Genomic DNA, 11,180 nt, shown 5'->3' on the forward strand with positions numbered 1-11,180 from the left:
TCTTGATTTAGTAAATGGTGTTGTGCACCATGTTCACTAATATTTCTAGTTTTGAAGATTAATAGGATTTGTGAGTGAAGTGTTCAATGTTTGTCATTTGCAAATGATTGACAGTACATTCAGGTTTCTTGTCTTGAGAAGTGTTATTGAATAATTACTACCGTATATCTTCATCTGTAGCGTTTGGCATCTAGAATGAAGAGTGAATGAAATGGGGTTGTATTAAGATCTGTTTAGAAGATGAACATGACAGCAATGACGTTTGACAGTGCATCTGTTTCATCTGAAATAACTACTGTAAACAGGGAATTTTTTGCGACCGTTTTATTATTGCGAGTTTTGCGAACGAGACTCAATCGCAAAAATTAAAAACGCAAAAATAAGTATAAATAATACATACATACTTTATTCATTGCAACACGTCATCAAATGTTGAAATCATCAACCAGAACTACAAGTTACTCAATAAGTTAAAAACACAAATGAATGCAGAATGGTCACACAATACATCACAAATGACAGTGTAAACAGACCAATTAGTGTCACTGTTACCTCACAGTAATCCTGCCTTCTTCCAACCTCGCTTGATTGTGTCAGTGTCCTTTGCAATTTTGTCCACACATGACATGACACTGAGTTGAGTCAATTATCGTATTTGATAATTGGTCGCAATCTCTTCCGGTCAACTTTCCGGCCAACTCAGAAAATCTAGCTTCGGAGAGAAGCTGTCTATTTGTTGGTACGCGAGGGGTCATCTCAACACGGCAGCTCGCAAAAATATCTCGTCGCAGTATTGTCTTTGGCGTAGTATTCGCAATATTTTAACGGCGCAGAAATAAATTTAAAGGACAGTTTTTGTAATAAATATGTTTACAACGTTGGGGACTTATGTATGCTCTGCTGATGAGCTGCAATCCGGATCACATTATAGAGGGGGTTTGTAAATCAGGGGGCATTACAGGTGGGTCATATAACAGGGTTATACGGTAATAGTCTAACATTAGATGCCCTGTTGAAACCCATTTTGTAAAACAACTGTTGAGCCAAATAAATCAAATGCTGTAGAAGGGGTGGATAAAGTTACATTGCCAGAGAATGAAGCAGTTTTTCTGATGTTTAGTCTTGATATGTTTTGAATAGCGTGACTGACTACGAGCAGATGTAGTGCGCATGTGTTTGTGAAGTTTGTGTACAAATGAAGTTTGGAGTGAATATTGAGTGAATACATGTGATAGGCAGTGTACATATACTTCTAGGTTTTTGCTTTAGAGCCATGGGTTTGGCTGTGTGCTTGTGAATCATGTACTCAGCATCTGTGACCCCCAATGCTGCCGATACTGTCTCTACCTCAGTTAGGTAGTAGATCTGTATGTTTCAATTAGGGGGAAACGATACATCAGTGCATCGTGAGTTTTCATGTGACGATACGATACACAATATTTTTTTCCTTTATCAATTCAGGATGATACACTTGCTGAAATAAATTACTTAGAATTCATTTAATGACCCCCACCCCAGCGTTTTTGTCAGTGACATATCGCAAAATGTGTTGTAATTAGCTTTTCAAGTTCACTACTAAAAGCTTTTCCTTTGCAACCTGCTCTGAAATATTTGTAGTGAAGAAGTTTCGACACGATTTGACAGATATGTACATATCACGATACGTATCTTATCATGTCCTATGTATTGTGATACGTTGTGTATAATGACCCTGCTGTATCGTTTCACCTCGGGGTTTCAATACCACCAGAGAGGGCATTGGTATTCGTAGCTGTACATAAATACATCTTTAAATCATCCATGTATCCTACGAGGTCAAGCCGAGAAGGAGTACAAAAAAAATAATTATAAGTCTCTATCCAAAATCTTCCTACAATGGCTTTCTTGGGGTCATACTTATAGTTTTGTTTTGGTGATTAATTATTAAACATACCGTGTGGTCCAATTTTTGGTCTTAGCCTCCTCATAGGATACATGGGTAATAAAAACATAGGATTTCTACATGTGTGCAGCTACAAATTCCTTTGTTCAGATGCAACTTTATCATCTGGGAGCTCTCTTTTCTGCACAATGGTTTAATTTCAGCACAACTACTGATAATTTGGCATCTAGTCTATGGATCCCAGGATGAGGTTAATGAAGTTTCACGGCATCTATTTAATTGCATGTTTATCCACTGCAGGGCCCCATTCCATAAAGCAATTGTAGCGCTAAGGTGGTCATAGTTCCCATACTTTAACAAAGACTTACGACAGTCGTAGCACTAAGGTGGTCATAGTTCCCATACTTTAACATAGACTTACGACAGTTGTAGCGCTAAGGTGGTCATAGTTCCCATACTTTAACATAGACTTACGACAGTCGTAGCGCAAAGTTGGTCATAGTTCCCATACTTTAACATAGACTTACGACAGTCGTAGCGCTAAGGTGGTCATAGTTCCCATACTTTAACATAGACTTACGACAGTCGTAGCGCTAAGGTGGTCATAGTTCCCATACTTTAACATAGACTTACGACAGTCATAGCACTAAGGTGGTCATAGTTCCCATACTTTAGCATAGACTTACGACAGTCGTAGCACTAAGGTGGTCATAGTTCCCATACTTTAACATAGACTTACGACAGTCGTAGCACTAAGGTGGTCATAGTTCCCATACTTTAACATAGACTTACGACAGTCATAGCACTAAGGTGCTCATAGTTCCCATACTTTAACATAGACTTATGACAGTCATAGCACTAAGGTGGTCATAGTTCCAATACTTTAACATAGACTTACGACAGTCGTAGCGCTAAGGTGGTCATAGTTCCCATACTTTAACATAGACTTAGGACAGTCGTAGCGCTAAGGTGGTCATAGTTCCCATACTTTAACATAGACTTACGACAGTCGTAGCACTAAGGTGCTCATAGTTCCCATACTTTAACATAGACTTACGACAGTCGTAGCGCTAGGGTGGTCATAGTTCCCATACTTTAACATAGACTTACGACAGTCGTAGCACTAAGGTGCTCATAGTTCCCATACTTTAACATAGACTAACGACAGTCGTAGCGCTAAGGTTGTCATAGTTCCCATACTTTAACATAGACTTACGACAGTCGTAGCACTAAGGTGGTCATAGTTCCCATACTTTAACATAGACTTAGGACAGTCGTAGCACTAAGGTGGTCATAGTTCCCATACTTTAACATAGACTTACGACAGTCGTAGCGCTATGGTGGTCATAGTTCCCATACTTTAACAAGACTTACGACAGTCGTAGCGCTAAGGTGGTCATATTTCCGATACTTTAACATAGACTTACGACAGTCGTAGCACTAAGGTGGTCATAGTTCCCATACTTTAACATAGACTTACGACAGTCGTAGCACTAAGGTGGTCATAGTTCCCCTTACTTTAACATAGACTTATGACAGTCGTAGCACTAAGGTGCTCATAGTTCCCATACTTTAACATAGACTTACGACAGTCGTAGCGCTAGGGTGGTCATAGTTCCCATACTTTAACATAGACTTACGACAGTCGTAGCACTAAGGTGCTCATAGTTCCCATACTTTAACATAGACTTAACGACAGTCGTAGCACTAAGGTGGTCATAGTTCCCATACTTTAACATAGACTTACGACAGTCGTAGCACTAAGGTGGTCATAGTTCCCATACTTTAACATAGACTTACGACAGTCATAGCACTAAGGTGCTCATAGTTCCCATACTTTAACATAGACTTATGACAGTCATAGCACTAAGGTGGTCATAGTTCCAATACTTTAACATAGACTTACGACAGTCGTAGCGCTAAGGTGGTCATAGTTCCCATACTTTAACATAGACTTATGACAGTCGTAGCGCTAAGGTGGTCATAGTTCCCATACTTTAACATAGACTTACGACAGTCGTAGCACTAAGGTGCTCATAGTTCCCATACTTTAACATAGACTTACGACAGTCGTAGCGCTAGGGTGGTCATAGTTCCCATACTTTAACATAGACTTACGACAGTCGTAGCACTAAGGTGCTCATAGTTCCCATACTTTAACATAGACTAACGACAGTCGTAGCGCTAAGGTTGTCATAGTTCCCATACTTTAACATAGACTTACGACAGTCGTAGCACTAAGGTGGTCATAGTTCCCATACTTTAACATAGACTTAGGACAGTCGTAGCACTAAGGTGGTCATAGTTCCCATACTTTAACATAGACTTACGACAGTCGTAGCGCTATGGTGGTCATAGTTCCCATACTTTAACAAGACTTACGACAGTCGTAGCGCTAAGGTGGTCATATTTCCGATACTTTAACATAGACTTACGACAGTCGTAGCACTAAGGTGGTCATAGTTCCCATACTTTAACATAGACTTACGACAGTCGTAGCACTAAGGTGGTCATAGTTCCCCTTACTTTAACATAGACTTATGACAGTCGTAGCACTAAGGTGCTCATAGTTCCCATACTTTAACATAGACTTACGACAGTCGTAGCGCTAGGGTGGTCATAGTTCCCATACTTTAACATAGACTTACGACAGTCGTAGCACTAAGGTGCTCATAGTTCCCATACTTTAACATAGACTTAACGACAGTCGTAGCACTAAGGTGGTCATAGTTCCCATACTTTAACATAGACTTACGACAGTCGTAGCACTAAGGTGGTCATAGTTCCCATACTTTAACATAGACTTACGACAGTCATAGCACTAAGGTGCTCATAGTTCCCATACTTTAACATAGACTTATGACAGTCATAGCACTAAGGTGGTCATAGTTCCAATACTTTAACATAGACTTACGACAGTCGTAGCGCTAAGGTGGTCATAGTTCCCATACTTTAACATAGACTTATGACAGTCATAGCACTAAGGTGGTCATAGTTCCCATACTTTAACATAGACTTTTGACAGTCATAGCACTAAGGTGGTCATAGTTCCAATACTTTAACATAGACTTACGACAGTCGTAGCGCTAAGGTGGTCATAGTTCCCATACTTTAACATAGACTTATGACAGTCATAGCACTAAGGTGGTCATAGTTCCCATACTTTAACATAGACTTATGACAGTCATAGCACTAAGGTGGTCATAGTTCCCATACTTTAACATAGACTTACGACAGTCATAGCACTAAGGTGGTCATAGTTCCCATACTTTAACATAGACTTATGACAGTCATAGCACTAAGGTGGTCATAGTTCCCATACTTTAACATAGACTTATGACAGTCATAGCACTAAAGTGGTCATAGTTCCCATACTTTAACATAGACTTACGACAGTCATAGCACTAAGGTGGTCATAGTTCCCATACTTTAACATAGACTTACGACAGTTGTAGCGTTAAGGTGGTCATAGTTCCCATACTTTAACATAGACTTACGCCAGTCGTAGCGCTAAGATTGCTTTGTGGTAGAGGGCCCAGATCATGTAGATAATGAAACTACTCCTTGCTGATAAACGGCATGAATCTCTTGTCTAAAGTATTTATGTCTGATTCCATTGTTGAAAAGGTTTGAACTTGGTGCCTGTGTGTCATTCTATATTTGAAAGTACCCAATGTGTCTTAATAAGTCATGTTTTGAAATTTGTCATTTAGAATGGTGCTCGTGAAAGAAATGGCAAATTACGTGATTTACATGATGCAACTAAATGTGAAGTTATGTCTTGACTTCTGCGGTTACTGTATTTATACATTAGAGATGTATTTCACCCTAGTATGTAACGTGGAGTGTTCAGTCTAACTACACCAAAGCAACTGATATGTTCTGGTCAAGCTTTAGTTGGTGTGTTTGATGATTAATGCCGTACTCAGCAATAATCCAGCTATGTGACAGCGGTCTGTAAATAATCAAGTCTGTACCAGACAATCCATTGCTTGCGATCTTGAGCATCCATTCACACAACTGGGATACGATGACATGCATCAACCAAGTCAGCGAGCCTGACCACCCGATCCTGATAGTTGCACTTACACTTACACTTACTGTACCCTATTTTATACTATCCACTTTCGGGTGTATCAAAAATGGAAATTTAAATATATGTACCGGTATCTGCTTCATGATATTTGGACAACAGGATGTTCGTAGTGTAGTAGTTGTAGTGGTTGGAACCCTGGTGCCAGGCAGGAAGAAATCCTCAATTTCTTAAAACCAAATTGGGTGCTCAGGACCTGTTTTAACTTCAGACATATAACAAATTCCTAAACATAGGGTACTGCATAGCCTGGGAAACAAAACTGCCCACCTCCAGGTCCAAGTGAAATTTTCTGATCAGTGCATCAATTTATACATTTCTGAAGAATTTCCATGTTTAGACCTTACATTTTTGTGGCTTAAGAATAAAACATTCAGAGGGGAGATGCTTTGACAAAAGAAATAATAATGAAATGCTGCTGTCAGCTTTTATGATATTTATAAGAATGCAAATACAGTCATGTTAATATTTTATCACCTACCGATCCAAATGAATATTTTAGATGATTAAAAAAAATCCTGTACAATGAATTTTATTTGTTTTTGAAAAGCTCTGTGTTTCATGGAAATTACAGAAATAAGGTGGTTTGCAGTAATAATTGAGTTAATCATCTTTTGCATTTTTAAAAATTTCATTTATCTATTTTATTAAATTTGAATTGCACACAAGAACTCCTGAAGATTCATAAGATAATATCAGCCAAGAAATATAGGAATGAAATTCTTGTCATTCCAGTCTGTAAGCATATTCAATAGTTCTACTTCTGCTTTGTTTTCACAGCCCTGCACTTTAAAAATTGGTCTTTTTTATCCTGGGTTTCTGTGTGGCAGTTCCTCTATTTCTGACACATCCTGCACACGGGGCACCTGTTACTCCCAGCAATGTGATAAATCACGATCATGAAGTTTTTTTAAATAAACTTCAAATATTGAAGTCGTTGCCATGATACTGCTTACACTGTGGCTGCCACACTATAAAACTATTCCTAGTTGTAGCCTGAAAGTCAGGCTGACAGACTTGGTGTTTTCGGTGTCACGTCAGTTAGCTAAATTTGCTTTCCTTGATGCATGCATGAGATGTGACAGTTTAGTTGAGCTCTCTGTGACTATAGGCCTTATCAGTGAATCAAAAACTCATTTAGAAGGAAAAGATTACTATTCTGAAACACTCAATGAATTCCAGCATTTGCACTATGCTTGGAATCCAATTTTATGGAACAAAATAACCTTGTTCCTGAAATGTAAGTTCCTATATTTGCATTATACTAGTTCCATTTATTACTCTATGTTAGTGTGCAGTGAAACATTTTACACATTATTATCAGAATAATGCACTTTACTTTGTCTTATACTACTGATATACATTGATAAATCAAATATATTTAATTGTTGCAATATTCTTTGAGGGTCCTTGAATATAATGTTGGCAATATACTGATGGAAAGAAATTAGGGAACATGTAAAAGGAAGAATGACATTTTTCGATATTTTGTAAAAGATTGTTTTGCAAATGTTTAATACACAACATACCTCACTGATGTATCCTGATGACAGGAATCAGTAAAGACAGCAGTTCTATGATGCCGTGTTGACTTATTTCTTTCCTTCAGTATATAGCATCCTGAGGAGTCCTGTATAGGCATGAACAGTTTTGAAGATAACAACTTCTTTTGTTTGTATGTTTCAGTTTACAGCAATAGAAACTAACACTTTTTATCCACTAGTCCTTATAACATGTCGCAATCCCCTTAAAAATGGCAAATTTCTACTAGTCTTTATGATACCTTAACTATTGGGCAGCTGGCAAGGACTACAGGACTGCCAATTTCGAACTCTTAAGTCATCACTGCATGGTGTCTGAGTGCTACTTCTTGCATCATCATCATAGCCACGACAAGCAATAAAGAAGTTGTTTTCCATAAAAGGTTTCCTATATTCATCATTCAAGCGGCCCTTCATGTTGAACAAACTTTTAAATACCAACCCAAGACCCCTGCAATAATTCCTGTAACCATGTACCTGTTATCTTACACAGTTGGAGTTGTAGATCTGTGGACTGAAGTATTTCTATTGTATATCGCCAATACTGACCATTTTATCAAAACCTATGCATTAGAAATTGGCATTTTGTTGAATAAACTATTTTGATGACAATAATACAATCTCGTTATTGATTTGGTTGGTGCAAATAATGAACTAATTATGCATTAAACAACAGATGTGATGTGTGGTCATCCAGTGTGTGAATAGTACAGCAATGTCATGGCGTGTCAGCTTGATGTTGGAGGAAAGCCAGGAGGGATGCAGGTTTTACAAGCTTACCAATTTTGTTGTACCCATGGGCATGAGTTGGTGCTGACAACAATCAGGTGCTGACAAGCCGAGCAACATGATCAGGGCGAATCACCTCTTGGCAGCCACCCAATCCCAGCTCTGGACCCGTGAAGATCCAGGGTAGAATAGGTCTTCAGCAACCCATGTTTGTCGTAAGAGGCGACTATGCTTGTCGTAAGAGGCGACTAACGGGATCGTGTGGTCAGACTCGCTGACTTGGTTGATGCATGTCGTTGTTTCCAATTGCATGGATCAATGTTCATGATGTCAATCACTGGATTGTCTGGTTTAGACTTGATTATTTTCAGACTGCCGTCATATAGTTGGAATATTGCTGAGTGTGGCGTTAAACAACAAACCAACCCAATCCAAAACCCAAGCTCTGTGTCACTGTCGCTCACCGGATTATTACATTCAGTTGTGATGCCTTTTAAAACCTCAATCTGAGTAACTTTTAACGGTGTCAAACGTCAACTTATATTATCAGAGAATTTGGGTCAGCTTTATCAAATGTTGCATTGTCTACATAAGTGGAATTGGTCTGCTGTGTACATCTGTCTTGACCACTGGACATGTGCATATTGAAAAACTGTTCATAAAAAAAGATCAAGACATTTTGACTTTAGCCTTGTTCTAGTGACACACATACATGCCTGTAGTGTATTTGTGTTAAGAATAGTGCTACTTCATACACGACAAACAAAGCAGATTACAATTGATTGTTGACTGGGTATAATTTAATCATATTTTGACATTATTATTACACAGGAAAAAAAATGTCACATTTATTGAACCAATGTTGGCGGAATAAAATCTGATGCTTAAAAAACAACAAATATATAGAGAATCTCACCCGAGTGTCTTTTGATATCAAATATATCAACACGAGTTGATAAAAGTGGAAAAATTCCGAGGCTTGCCGAGGACTTTTGACACTTTCATCAATGAGTGTTGATATATTTGATATCAAAAGACACGAGGGTGAGATTTTATTTATCAACCAACATATTCTTTCAACTTTTTCAATTTGTAGACAGTAATTAGCAGTGTCTTCAGTGTAAAAAGTGCTGCTAACAGCTTCAGTAGCAGAGCCATTAGTGATGTCATTTGATTGTGACGTCATGGTAACCAGTGACGTCACAATGGTCTGCAAAGCATTGTGATGTAATTTCATTGCAGCGATATCTACAGTGTAGATATCGGTTGATCTCATCCAAGCCATATCTCATGTGGGAGCCAGTTTTGGATGATCAATAGAGGATATCAAAAGACATGAGGGTGAGATTTTATTTATCATCCAACATCATTCTTTCAACTTTTTCGATTTGTAGACAGTAATTAGCAGCGTCTTCAGTGTAAAAAGTACTGCTAACAGCTTCAGTAGCAGAGCTATTAGTGATGTCATTTGATTGTGACGTCATGGTAACCAGTGACGTCACAATGGTCTGCAAAGATAGTGTAGATATCGCTTGATCTAATCCAAGCGATATCTCCTGTGGGAGCCAGTTTTGGATGATAAAACTAAATCAATTCCGTCCCAATGATCTGAAAAACCTATGGCATTTTCGATGAAGGAATATGTCAGCCATAGTGAAAACTGAAATGGAACCTCATCAACAATGTAGGTTTCCTTATAGCTAGGTCGTGAGAAACATGCCATGTTTCAGCTTCATTGGTCAAGTTGTTTGAGAGAAATACAGAAGATGCTGACTGAAGATGCTGACTGAAGATGCGGGGCAGGTCACCTCAGCTTCTGTAACCTCCAGGGGAGCGTTCGGGTAGTCTAGTGGTTAAAGCGTTCGCTCGTCACGCCGAAGACCCGGGTTCGATTCCCGACATGGGTGCAGTGTGTGAAGCCCATTTCTGGTGTCCCCCGCCGTGATATTGCTGGAATATTGCTAAAAGCGGAGTAAAACCATACTCACTCACTCACTGTAACCTCCAGGTGTGCTGCTGAGGGGCGGTCGGTAGCCTAGTGGTTAAATCATTTGCCCGTCATGTGGAACACCCGTGTTCAATTCCCGACATGGGTTCAATGGTTCATTTCTGGTGTCCCCCACTGTGATATTGCTGGAATATTGCTAAAAGCGACGTAAAACCATACTAACTCACTCAGGTGTGGTGAATCTTGAGTGGGTTCCCCATATTTTCATATGATTAGCCAAAATAAAACAAGACAATGCAAGACCTCATGTTCATTTTGTTTATTTCTATTGTTTACTATTGCGTTAAATTGATAGAATTAAATTCAGATAAAATTTAAGTATGTGCATGCCATGATAACTACAGTGTATCGAATTTACTCACCATCCTAATAAAAGCAAATACATGTATTATGTCATTTAGAAATAGATGCAGTCTGAATGACTGATATCGATCTAGTCAATACATACTGAATAAGTCTCAAAGTCAGATTGCATTCTTATTTCAATATCAATTCTTGGGATCTTGTAAAGGGAAGTCAAACCATAAAAACCGTAATGAAATATCATTAAGTATTTGTTTCCTTGTTAAATGATGTACAAGGGCGGACAATGTCACAACCAAAGATCACAATTACAGTTAACCATGGCAACCAAATGTTAAACAATGTATAGAGTTATATAATAAATAAGTCCTGTTTTTGAGTTCATCATGCAAAACTGTCCTAAAAATGAATTCCACAACTTAAAATGAAACACAGCACCTTACTGAAAATATTAAAAAGTAAATTTAGTGTTAGATTTTCTTCTGACATGTAAAATTTCTTGCAAAAATATGATCAATGAAAAAACATAAGCATTTGTATCATGTCATGGGACACACACACGTCTTGTGCCTAGTTAATGCTTACAATACACATCTAAATAATCGGCACAGGTTTTTCACATAT

This window comes from Haliotis cracherodii, unplaced genomic scaffold (assembly GCF_022045235.1).
Source record: "Haliotis cracherodii isolate W230 unplaced genomic scaffold, xgHalCrac1.p SCAF_6, whole genome shotgun sequence".
NCBI lineage: Eukaryota > Metazoa > Mollusca > Gastropoda > Lepetellida > Haliotidae > Haliotis > Haliotis cracherodii.